This window comes from Humulus lupulus, chromosome 1 (assembly GCF_963169125.1).
Source record: "Humulus lupulus chromosome 1, drHumLupu1.1, whole genome shotgun sequence".
NCBI classification, from domain to species: Eukaryota; Viridiplantae; Streptophyta; class Magnoliopsida; order Rosales; family Cannabaceae; genus Humulus; species Humulus lupulus.
Window position 1 is genome coordinate 232,957,591 of NC_084793.1, and position 11,596 is coordinate 232,969,186.

General features: G+C 35.1%; 1 long non-coding RNA gene across 1 annotated transcript; it reads right to left on the reverse strand.

Annotated features, from left to right (window-relative positions):
• Window positions 1-1,592: 1,592 nt before the first annotated feature.
• LOC133804338 (uncharacterized) lies at window positions 1,593-8,930 on the reverse strand. The gene is made up of 3 exons (XR_009878437.1): window positions 8,630-8,930; window positions 8,480-8,526; window positions 1,593-1,929 (listed from the first exon to the last, which is right to left on the reverse strand). It is a non-coding gene; the product is annotated as an uncharacterized LOC133804338 (long non-coding RNA).
• Between the last annotated feature and the right edge of the window lie 2,666 nt (window positions 8,931-11,596).

Here is an 11,596-nt window from a genome sequence, read left to right on the forward strand (position 1 = left end):
GGTCATGGGTAAGAGCTGTATCGGTTTGGGTAGAGGGACAAGAATTGATAGTAGACCTGTTGATTTTGGACCTACACGAATATGATGTATTATTAGGGATGGTCTGGTTATCTAAGTATGGTGCCATAGTGAACTGTCAGAAGAGAATAGTGGTTTTCAAACCGTCAAGAGAAGAGCCATTTACATTCCAAGGCACATCCAGGGAAAAGAAATTCACGATGATCTCCGCTATGAAGGTGAGGAAGATGTTAGGGGACGTTTGCATGGGATATATAGCACACATTGTGGATAAGGATAAAGAGGACACGTTACAACTTGCCGAAGTACCCATCATATGCAAATATCCTGAAGTATTTCCCGATGACCTTCCTTGGCTACCGCTGGAGCGAGAAGTGGTGTTCGAAATAGAAATTTTTTTGGGGAAGATGTCCATTTTGAAAGCTCCGTACCGGATGGCACCAATGGAATTGAAGGAGGTGCAGGCTCAACTACTGGAGCTATTGGATTAAACGTTCATAAGACCAAGTCATTCTCCGTGGGGAGCCCCAGTATTGTTTGTAAAGAAGAAAGACGGCTCCATGAGAATGTGTATAGACTATCGGACGTTACATTACAATTTTACCCTTGTATCAACTCTTACCTTGATATGGTGTTGATAGAGCCACCCTGGGAACCTATGGACCTATGGACTTATAATTTCAAGCTCTAATAAATATTAGATTATTAATCAAAGCTCTTTGATTAAATAATCATATTTATTAATCTCATGATTATTCCACTATAAATATGAGATTGAACTCTTGATAAGTATGACAAATATTTACTAAGTACTTTATTAAAGAATAAAGTGTCCATTGATATAATCATTACATACAACGTTAATCCTCTATTAATGGTTCATAATTAAAAGGGAATAAAATTACTCTTTTACCCTTTTAGCAATATCTTGTTCCTAGAGTACCATTGACTTTACTAGTGAAGGTTGTGTCACAACAGGTTTGCGACGTGAGCGCTCATAACCTTTTCAGTTCCAAAAGTCAACCCAATAAGGAACCATTATTCAATCTATAAGAAGGGATAGATTGCATATCTATTAAACTACATCCCCAGCCATATATATCATTGAGTCCCCAAAACAATTGTTCTTAGCTTGATAATTCTGACAAACCTTAACACATGAATCAAATGATCATATGACATATATAAGAGTTCCTAGCAGCCTTAGGATTAAGATCATCGTGTATATGATCATCGTTTGATGTATTTGATTAATACTATGAAACGGTGTTTAAACAAGTATTAACAAATCCCATCTGGTCGAGTTCTGTATATCACTATATATAAAGTACCTTCACTAAAGTGTCCTACTACACTAGTGACCCAGATCTAGGTCACTTGTATTGATAATACTAGTGAACCGTACTAGCAGTAATTAATCTAAAGATTCTATAACTTTGTTTTAAGTTTATTATCTTAATCTCGATCATCTCATACCAATATGAGATTAAGATCACATAGATAAACTTTGGAATTTTCTGATATTTACTTAATATTATCAACATAATATCATACATAGTCTATATATATAATAATTCAATTCAATTATTTATTTCATTTAAAACATTCGTCAACTACAATTACTTTAAGGACATTATTCCCAACATGAATAACCTCGGCGTGTCCACCCTTTGAGTTATGTCATATCCTTAGTAACTTCTTTGTTGCATCGTGTTCAGACCGCTGGCAACCTTTTCTTTTCATTCATCATACAAGCACATGTAACACAATCCACATGAAAAACATAGAAATTACATGCTTCATAACACTTGTCTTAACATACCATATCAACATTGAATTTCACTTTTCTAACACTTGGCTAATCATGACATAGTAAAACATCGAACTTCCATTTCCATAGCAATTTATTTCCTGCAACATAACAAATCATGCCTTTTGTAGCATAAAACCTAGAAAAATGATATCAAACTTCCTTACCTCAGGTCCAAGCAAAGTAAAGTGTGATCACAACGAGCTTAAAATCATAATCAAACGTTCGTCTTTAAAATCACATAAGAATACTTATGCCCAACATACATACCCCACATGTGCATGGGCCATGCACACGTGGCACAAGTTACACTACAATTACAAACATACAATAATTCCACATAAATTCATAAAAGAATAATGTTAATTCTACCAATAAATCTTCCATGGTAAGGAAAAATTAAAGTTAAGGCTCGTTTGGCTTGTTTCCCTCTCTTCCATGGCGAAGAGGAAGAAATCAGCAAGGAAGCCTGTTACTAGATCAGTTTCACAGAGTCTGCCTTCAATCTAAGAAGAAACTGCGCTGGATAGAGATGTTGATGAGGAACTTTTGATGGACGGTCACGAACAGAAGGATGATTTTCCGTATGTTGCTGAAGAGCAGAACTTGACGGAAGATGTTCCAAATATGATTGGTGATTACGGGAATGCGAGGAAGTCATCGTCTAGCTGGGCGGACTCCATGGATGCTGAAGATTTTCAAGCTTCAGCCCAGAGTCATTGGAAGAATTTTAATTCGGGTAATCTCTCCTTTTCTGACCAAAAACTTGAGTATACTGAACCGTTGTTTAAGGATGGTAAGAAAATTTCCCAAATGGATGTTGAGGAAGTCAAAAGCCAGTCGGCTAATTGGAGCTCTGCTGTTACATGCATGGTGCTTGGAGCAAACCCACCCATGTCTGTGTTTGAAGGGTTTATCAAGAGGGTTTGGGGTCACTTAGGGATTACTCAAATAGCTAGGATGACAATGGGTTTGACTATGGTTAAATTTATTGATGATGCCACAAGGGATCAGGTTTTGGAAACTGGAATTCTTCACTTTGATAGGAAACCAGTGATCTTTCGGCCCTGGTCTTCAGATTTGAGTGCTTTTTGAATGATTCGGTCTGTTCCTCTTTGGATCCGTCTACAAGATCTTGGTCTCCAATATTGGGGAAGCAAATGCCTTAGTGCTCTTGTTAGTACTTTAGGTAAGCCGATCATGGTGGACAAGTTTACTCGTGAACGTTCTAGAGTTCAGTTTGCTAGAGTTATGGTGGAGATGGAAATTAATGATAACCCGCCTAGGACAATACAATTTTTGAATGAGCATGGCAAGTTAGTAGAACAAGGGGTAGAATATGAGTGGTTACCTATGAAGTGCAAAACTTGTGCTGGATATGGTCACTCTATGGCTAACTGTCGTAAGGAACAGAAATACCAGGGGATGCTGAAGGACTCTCTTTCAAAGGGTTCTGATATGACAGGGAGAGACAAGGGTAAGGAAGATACTGTTATCTCAGCTTTGACAGGGAAAGATACGAGTAAGGAAGATGCTGTGATTCTTGCTGGGACTTCTTCTGTAAAAAAGAGTTCATGTAATGAGGAAATGGTTGCTGGTAAATTACATCATAATAATGAGGTTTCGCCAGATGAGAAGGGCCAGAGTGGGTGTAAAACAGTCTGGCAATCTCCTAAGAAGGTGGTTTATAAGCAGGGGAAAGTAGACAAAAGACAGCAGAGGGATAACTCAGGCTTAGCTGATCAAAGAAGCCTCAGTCCAGTTACTTTGTGGTTCTGCAAGATCAGGTAGAGTGAAGGAAAGGAGGTTTAAGTGATCCTTGCTTATCTCATGGATAATTGTAATGTTTTAAGCTGGAACTTAAGGCGTACACGTTGGAGGAAAGGAAGAGCCTTTGGCATAAATTACCTATGAGTACAGCTGATGGTTGGATAGTGTTGGGAGACTTTAATGCAGTGTTTAAAGCTAATGAAAGGGATGGAGGAAAGGCTGTTTCCAAGGCTGAGCTGGTTGATTCCTCTCAATGGTTAGCTAATTCTCAGCTTGATGTGCTTACTCAAACAGGTTCATTTTATACTTGGACGAATAATCAAGAAGGCCAGGCTCGAATTTATTCAAAAATTGATCATGCTTTTGCTAATGAGAATTGGCAGGATTTATTTCCTACTTCCACAGCAGTGTTCAAATGGGAAACAATTTCAGACCACTGTTCTTGCACTATATCTATCCATACATTGGAATTTTTGGGTGTCAAACTCTTCATGTTCTACAATTTCTGGGCAGACCATAGAAGGTTTAAAGATATGGTTATTGACAGCTAGAGCAAGTGTTCTCAGGGGACTGGTTTAAAGGCTCTGTTCTTTAAAATGATGCGGCTGAAACATCAATTGAAAAAGTTTAATAGGGATCAAATAGGAGATATTGGATCTCAATTTCAGAAGGCTAAAATAGAGTTTCAGGATGCTCGCTCTCTTGCTCAGCAATTCCCAAGAGATTTAGCTATCCAAAATGCAGTCAAGATAGCTGCTGAAGTGTACAGCAGGCAAGAATAGATGTATTATAGTTTTCTGACTCAGAGAAGTAAGATAGATTGGCTAAGGAAGGGAGACTCGAATACAGCCTATTTCCATGCTTACTTGAAGAAACGAAGAGCTGAAAATCGGATAGCTTCGTTTATTAATGAGCAGGGCAAGTTGGTAGATAATTTTTCTGAGGTGGTTTCTCATTTTTTGAACCACTTCAGGAGTATTATGGGAAGACCCAGTTCAGTAAAGAAGAAGATTAATACTCACTGTGTAGAGCTGGGTCCCAAACTGAATGTTGACCAGCAACTTTCCTTGTTAAAGCCATTTTCTCATCAAGAAATTAGAGCAGCTTTATTCAGTATTCCTAGCATTAAATCCCCAGGCCCTGATGGTTTTGGTTTAGGGTTTTTCAAGGTTATGTGGTAGGAGGTTGGGAATGAAGTTTGTAGAGCTATTAGCCAGTTTTTTGATACAGGTAGAATCCCTGAGGAGTTCCTTGACACCACGTTATCTCTGGTTCCCAAGTGTGAGAATCCTTCAAAGGCTAGTGACTATAGACCGATTGCATGCTGTTCTACCAATTATAAGTGTATTTCCAAGCTTATTTGTGTTCGATTAGCTAAGTTTCTTCGCATTTTGGTTCAATCAAATCAGGGGGCGTTTGTGAAAGGCAGATCAATAGCTCACAACATAATGATATTTCAAGACCTTATTAAGAACTATGGGAGATCAGCTGCTTCCCCTAGGTGTGCTATTAAATTCGATATTAGCAAAGCCTATGACTCTGTCGATTGGTGGTTTTTTGGTGATCTATTATCTGAGTTATGTTTCCCTGAGAAATTTATCAAATGGATAATGACCTGCCTGACAAACACCTCCTACTTATTACTTATGAATGGCAGGGTTCAAGGAAAATTTAAGGGTGAAAAGGGGCTTAGGCAAGGGGATCCTTTGTCTCCCCTCTTATTTGTTTTAATCATGGAGTATCTAACTCGGAGGCTCCAAATGGCTGCTCTTGACTCATCTTTTAGACACCATCTGATGTGTAAAAGCTTGAATTTACTTAATCTTTGTTTTGCAGACGACTTACTCTTGTTCTGCAAAGGCACAATGGCGTCTGTTCAAGTGCTGAAGAAAGCCCTTGAGGAGTTCAGCTCTGTTTCTGGGCTGGCAATTAATACCAGCAAGTCTCATGTGTATTTTGGAGGGATTCCAGTCGAGGACAGGAAGAGGCTTGCTACTGAGTTGCAGCTGACCGAAGGCACTTTTCCCCTTAAATATCTTGGGGTCCCTATGAGGCCAACGAAATGGAAGCATGAAGATTGTGACATCGTTATTCAAAAGTTTAGAGTGCGAATTCAAGCTGGGCTAGTAGGCACCTATCCCTTGCTGGTAGAATTCAGCTTATTCACTTTGTACTGTTTGGGTTAAGAAACTATTGGATGGGGATATTTACTCTTCCGCAGAGCATTATCAAGGAGATTGAGAAATTATGTCGAAGCTTTCTTTGGGGAGTAAATGGAAACAGAAGTAAAATCCATTTAGCTTCTTGGAATAAAGTCTGTCTCCCTAAAGTTTACGGTGGTCTTGGGTTTAAGAATCTCTTAGCTTGGAACATAGCAATCTTAGCTAAGTACATTTGGGCAATCACTGAGAAGCAGGACATGCTATGGGTTAAGTGTATAAATGCAGTTTATTTAAAAGGGGCAGAGTTCTGGTCATATCAGATTCCACAAGACACTAGCTGGTATTGGAGAAAAATTTGTAAACTTAGGGATATCTACAGCTATGGAGAGATAAAGGCTGTTGGTCATGCTGGGAAGTTTCACTCTTCTCAGTTGTATAACAGTTCTCTTTGCCAGCAGCAAGTAGGCTATCACAAAGCAGTTTGGTGCAGGCTGTCTTTACCTAAACACAGGTTTATGCTTTGGCAAACTGTCAATGCTTATCTTTTAACCTGTGATAACTTGGTCCGGTTCAAAGTGGTGCTCGATTCTCAACTTTGTCAGTCTGTGGAGTGGTCAATGAGACCCATGGCCACTTGTTTTTTGATTGCTGTATGTCTAGGAAAATTCTCATATTAATTTTCAGCTGGCTGGGGTTTCAAGCATGGCCAATTGACTATCTAAGCTGGCTTGTTTGGCTATCTAACAGGAGGTCTGGAGTGCTTGCAGACATCATCTTTTCGGTGCTAGCAGCTGTGGTGTATGGAATATGGAGGAACCGAAATCATTGTGTATTTGACAGTTGTTCTTGGTCAGCAATCAGCATAACTAATGATATAAAATGAAGGGTGAAGTATAGAATTTCCATTGTAAATAACAGGAAACTCTCAGGCCATGAGCAGAGGATTTTAGATAGATTAACCATGTAATTCTTGTTTTTGGGGTTTTTTGGCTGTTTCTTTTAGATTGCGTTAGAGGGTTTTTTCCCTTTGTTTTTGGTTGTAAGTTTTGACTGTCTTGTTCTTTGTTTGATTTGCTAGTTGATTAGTGAAGTAACCTTCTTGATCAAAAAAAAAAAAAATCTTCCATGGTTACAACACAAAAATCACATGTTTGAATAATATGCGTACTTTTTAACGTAAAAATATATTTGCATGTAACATGCATATATGGAAGTATTCTTAAAATTTAACGTTTAAAAATCGATAATTTCTACTTGCTTATATAATTGCCTTTTTTTTTTTAAATTCAGCAAGCAAAATTATTTACCACTTAATTATTTCTTTAACCACACATTTTTTCATTCAAAACTTTATTACAAAATATTTACTTTTAAAAGATAATTCATTTAGCCTTTTAATTTCTCATGAAATAATAATTCTAACTATTATTTAAATAACATTTAAAAGTTTGTAACAAAATTTGTAGTTACTTATAATGTCTAAATGAATTTTTTGTTTTCTTTTAGGAAAATAATTTTACTTATAAAAAAGGTTGCATATTAATAAGTGTGAAAAATACATAAATAAAGTGTGGAAAATTTTCATTTTCATATATACAATGTAAGACTTAATTTATTGGAGTGTATGACTTATCTTAATTTAAAAGATATTTTCTCTTAATAAACAAAAATTCCAGCAAGCATATTATTTGTTTAAAATCACAAAATTCAATTTAAACCATATTCTTTTCACAATTTAAATAAAAAACTGCATATATATAAGTGTGAAAAATCACATTTATCATATACATAGTTTAAGATTTACTTTTATTTGATACACTTGTTTTACTCATTTCATTTATAAGACATTTTCTCCTAATAACCAACAAAAAATTCCAGCAAGCATTTTTATTTAATTAAAATTACATACTTGAATTATCAACCTTATTTTCTTTCATGAAATACAAAAAAAAAAAAAACTTGATGCATTAGATTGAAGAAAATTCATTATTAACATGTGAAAACCACTCTTTAGTTGCCTTGGTTTTAAAATATGCATTTTAAGTCATAGCTTGCTTTCTTACCAATTATTTTACAAATTACCAATGTAGATATACAAAATTCAGCAAGCATACATTTGCTTAAATATGTTCTTAATCATGTTTCATCATTAACCAAGCATGTTTCTATACCCTTTTATGCATTTTAATATTACCACTAGCATGCAGCAAACAATTAAATCATCTTAAATTACACTCATAAGGCTGAAAACTTCATGACACAAATCATGAAAATAATACCAATAAACCTATCCCAATCAATAGTTTTAATATTAGCAACATGGGACAACGTGAACTCATCATTCAAAGAAATATGCATAAAACAACATTAGTACTATACATAAGCACCCTAGGTTACCAAAAACGTAAGCACAACACATACCGAAAATCCTAGCATGCCTACTAATAATACATCATAACCAAACACTCAATTTCATAAGTATGTTTACCAATATAAACAAAAAACATCATGAAACCTAGAGTTATATTAGGCCAAAACCCACCATCAAACCACCCATTAAAACTACCAAGATCAACATAACACCATATATCATATATCATATTTAGGTATTCTCAACACAACATCAATCAACACATAGCAAGAATTCAAATAGAAATCAAAACATCAACAATCCATTCAATATAAAAACAAATCAATAACAAGGCTAGAGATCAACTACCTCCTTTGATAGCAATCAAACTCACAAAGTTGATTCCCCTTTGGCACCTATGTTTTTCGAACACCACAAGGAGAAGAAAGAAAAACCAACACTTAGAATTGAGGAGATGATCTAGACTTAAGAATCAAACCAAAACATACAAGGCCATACCTATAGAATTCGAACCCCTCCTCTTTTCTCCTCCTCCTTCTTCTTCCTTTCTCCTTCTCTTTCTCCTTCCCTCTCTTGCTCTCACATACACTCTCTCTCTCTAGCCGTCGGTCACACACCAAAGTGTGAGGGAAAATCCCTCTATTTTCCTTTTATCTCAAGCCTAACCCTAATGGAAATAATCTCCAATAATGACTTGATTTTTCCTCTCTTGATTCCATCACCAAAAATCAAGTGATGGAGCACAAAAAGGGAAACCAAATCTCTCCCTTTCCCATTTTCTTCCCACGTCCCTCTCTCAGTTTCCCTTTTTTTTTTATTTCTTGAATAAATAAAATAAAAAAGAAATTATGTATAGGAAAAACTGTTGCATGCTCACCATGAAACCATGCACATGCACACACACAATTGCTCAAGTACATCTCTACTAACCATGCACCTTGGTGCATACAACCAAAAACTCATGAACTTGCAAATTAAATTAAAATATAACAAGAATTAACAAATTAAATTAATATATTTTCTACCAAACAATTCGAACAATTAAAAATAATTTTCTAATACTTAACAATTATTAATAAAAAATAAAACAAACTAAAAAATTCGGTGTGCTACATGATTAGATTATGTTAAATTTGTATTAGTTTTTAAAATACTTATTTTATATATTGATGCTGTTTTGAATATTTTTTTAGTTGATTTTATTTCGTTTTCAAATTTTTCTTTAATTTAGGGTTTCTATATTTATAGGTTTTTTTATTGTTATTTTTTTATTATTATTAAATTATTTTAGTTGGTTATATTTTGTTGATGTCATTTTTCTCTTTTATGCTTAGTTTTGGAATCTACATTTCAAGCTGGAGAATCAAATTTGAGGTAAGATAGTATTTTGGGCTCCTGATTAATATATTACAACTGATATTAAGGATAAGGTGACTAGACAGCAACTTAGTTTGTTTGGGGGACATATTTGGTCATTTGATATTAAGGATAATGTTTTAATGAGGGAACTTCATCAGCCAAATAATATGAGGTGGATTGACTTTCGTGGTAGTAGGGTTAGGTTTGGGTTGGAAGAGTTTTCTATTATATCTAGATTGTTGTGTAATAGTGATTCAGATTTGAAAGTTTTTTTACAAACATTGAATATAGTTTTATTGAAAAGTATATTAGTGGCCAAGCGATAACCTTTAGGCTTTAGTGTAGTTGAGTAAAATTTTAAGACAAGCAAATTTAAGATATTTTGCTGTGGAGATGATTGTGTTATATCTAAACCACATATCTACTAAATAACCCAATTAGTAAAGTACACTACCTTGTTCTTGCCATCATCATCATCGTCATCATTTTTTTCATCGTTATATCCACCTTTAAATTGGATTTGATCATCATCAACATCCTATTAAATAATTTGAGATGGTATAAGTGAGATGGAGATGTAGATGTTGCATGAGAAGGTATATGTTATTTGTAAGTAATATCAAGAGAAAAAATGAAATGTTATTATTTGTTAGTTTTGTTTATTAAATGATTTATATTTATTTGTGGTTTACTAATGAGTTATTATATTGTTTTAGAAGAATAATAGATATATTTTTGGTGAATTTGTCCCTTGACACTACAAAAAACGGGACTTTTGCCGGTGCAAATTTGGGCCGGCAAAAGTCACGTTTTGCGCTGGCAAAAGCCCTCTAGGCTTTCCTGACGCACTTTTGCGTCGGGAAAAAGTAACGGCGTACATTCGTCGATAATGAGACTTTTGCCGACGCGAAACGTATTGTGCCGGCAAAAGTATCTTTTAGCGACACAAAACTGCACTGGGAAAAATACGGATGCGCCGGCAAAAAAATTTGCCATGGGATTGTGAAAAATACTTTTAGCGGCGCAAATTTGCGACGGAAAAACATGTTGATTTTAGTGGCACAATATTGCGCCGGCAAAGGTGGATATCTGTAGCGACGCTCTTTTGTGCCAGTAATAATAGTATATTTTAGCGACGTTTTTTTGCGCCGGTAAAGGTTAAGACTTTTACCAATGTAATTTTGCGTCGGTGAAAGTATTTTTTAAATAATTTTTTTTATAATATTACTAATTTTATTTTCAATATATTAATATTAATATTAATTGATAAATTTTGATTTTAATATATTAATAATTATATAATTTTTTAGTAATATTATTTAATTAGAAATATAATAAAAATTTAGAATTTATAAATAAATAAAAAATATTTTATAACAATTAATTTTTATTATTTCTACCAAACATGAAAATATAAAAGTAGTTTAGTAAATTAAATCTCTAATCAATTAAACTTTAAATAAATAAAAAGGTTCTACAAATGTGTATTGTCCTCCTCATCATCCCTGCCCTTGTGAGCATCATCGTCACCTAGACCATCGTCCTTGTCCGGATCCTCTTCTGGTAAGTCGACAGTAAAACCAGGAGCCAATACACCAACCTGCTTCAACAAAGCACTGAGCAATACATCTTGATGCCGTTGATGACTCTCAAGTTTAGTCGTATACTTCTTTAGGTTCTGATTTTCCTGCATAATGTCCTGAGTTCAGGTGGCAATTGCTCGGACATTTGAGAAGTTGATGAAGATGCTTCCCTCTTTGCGCCAATTTCCCTCAATCTAGGCAACCCCCCAAACCCTTTCTTATAACGCGAGCGGGGCCCAAGGACATCCACGACAATATCTATATCAGGCGGGAACTCACCGTCGACATTATCGCCGATACAAGAAGCAGCAGATGATACAGGGGTCGTACTCTGCGATGCTCGACGCTCGGTCATCTCAGTCTACACAATAAAAAACACATATATCACATTCCAATTGTTTGAAAATCTAACTTAGAAATTTTTAATATAACTACATAAAACTATAACGTTATTATATATCTACCAACATCCTATCATTAATGATTGCATACCATTGATTTGAAAAGAATGTAATTAATTTTG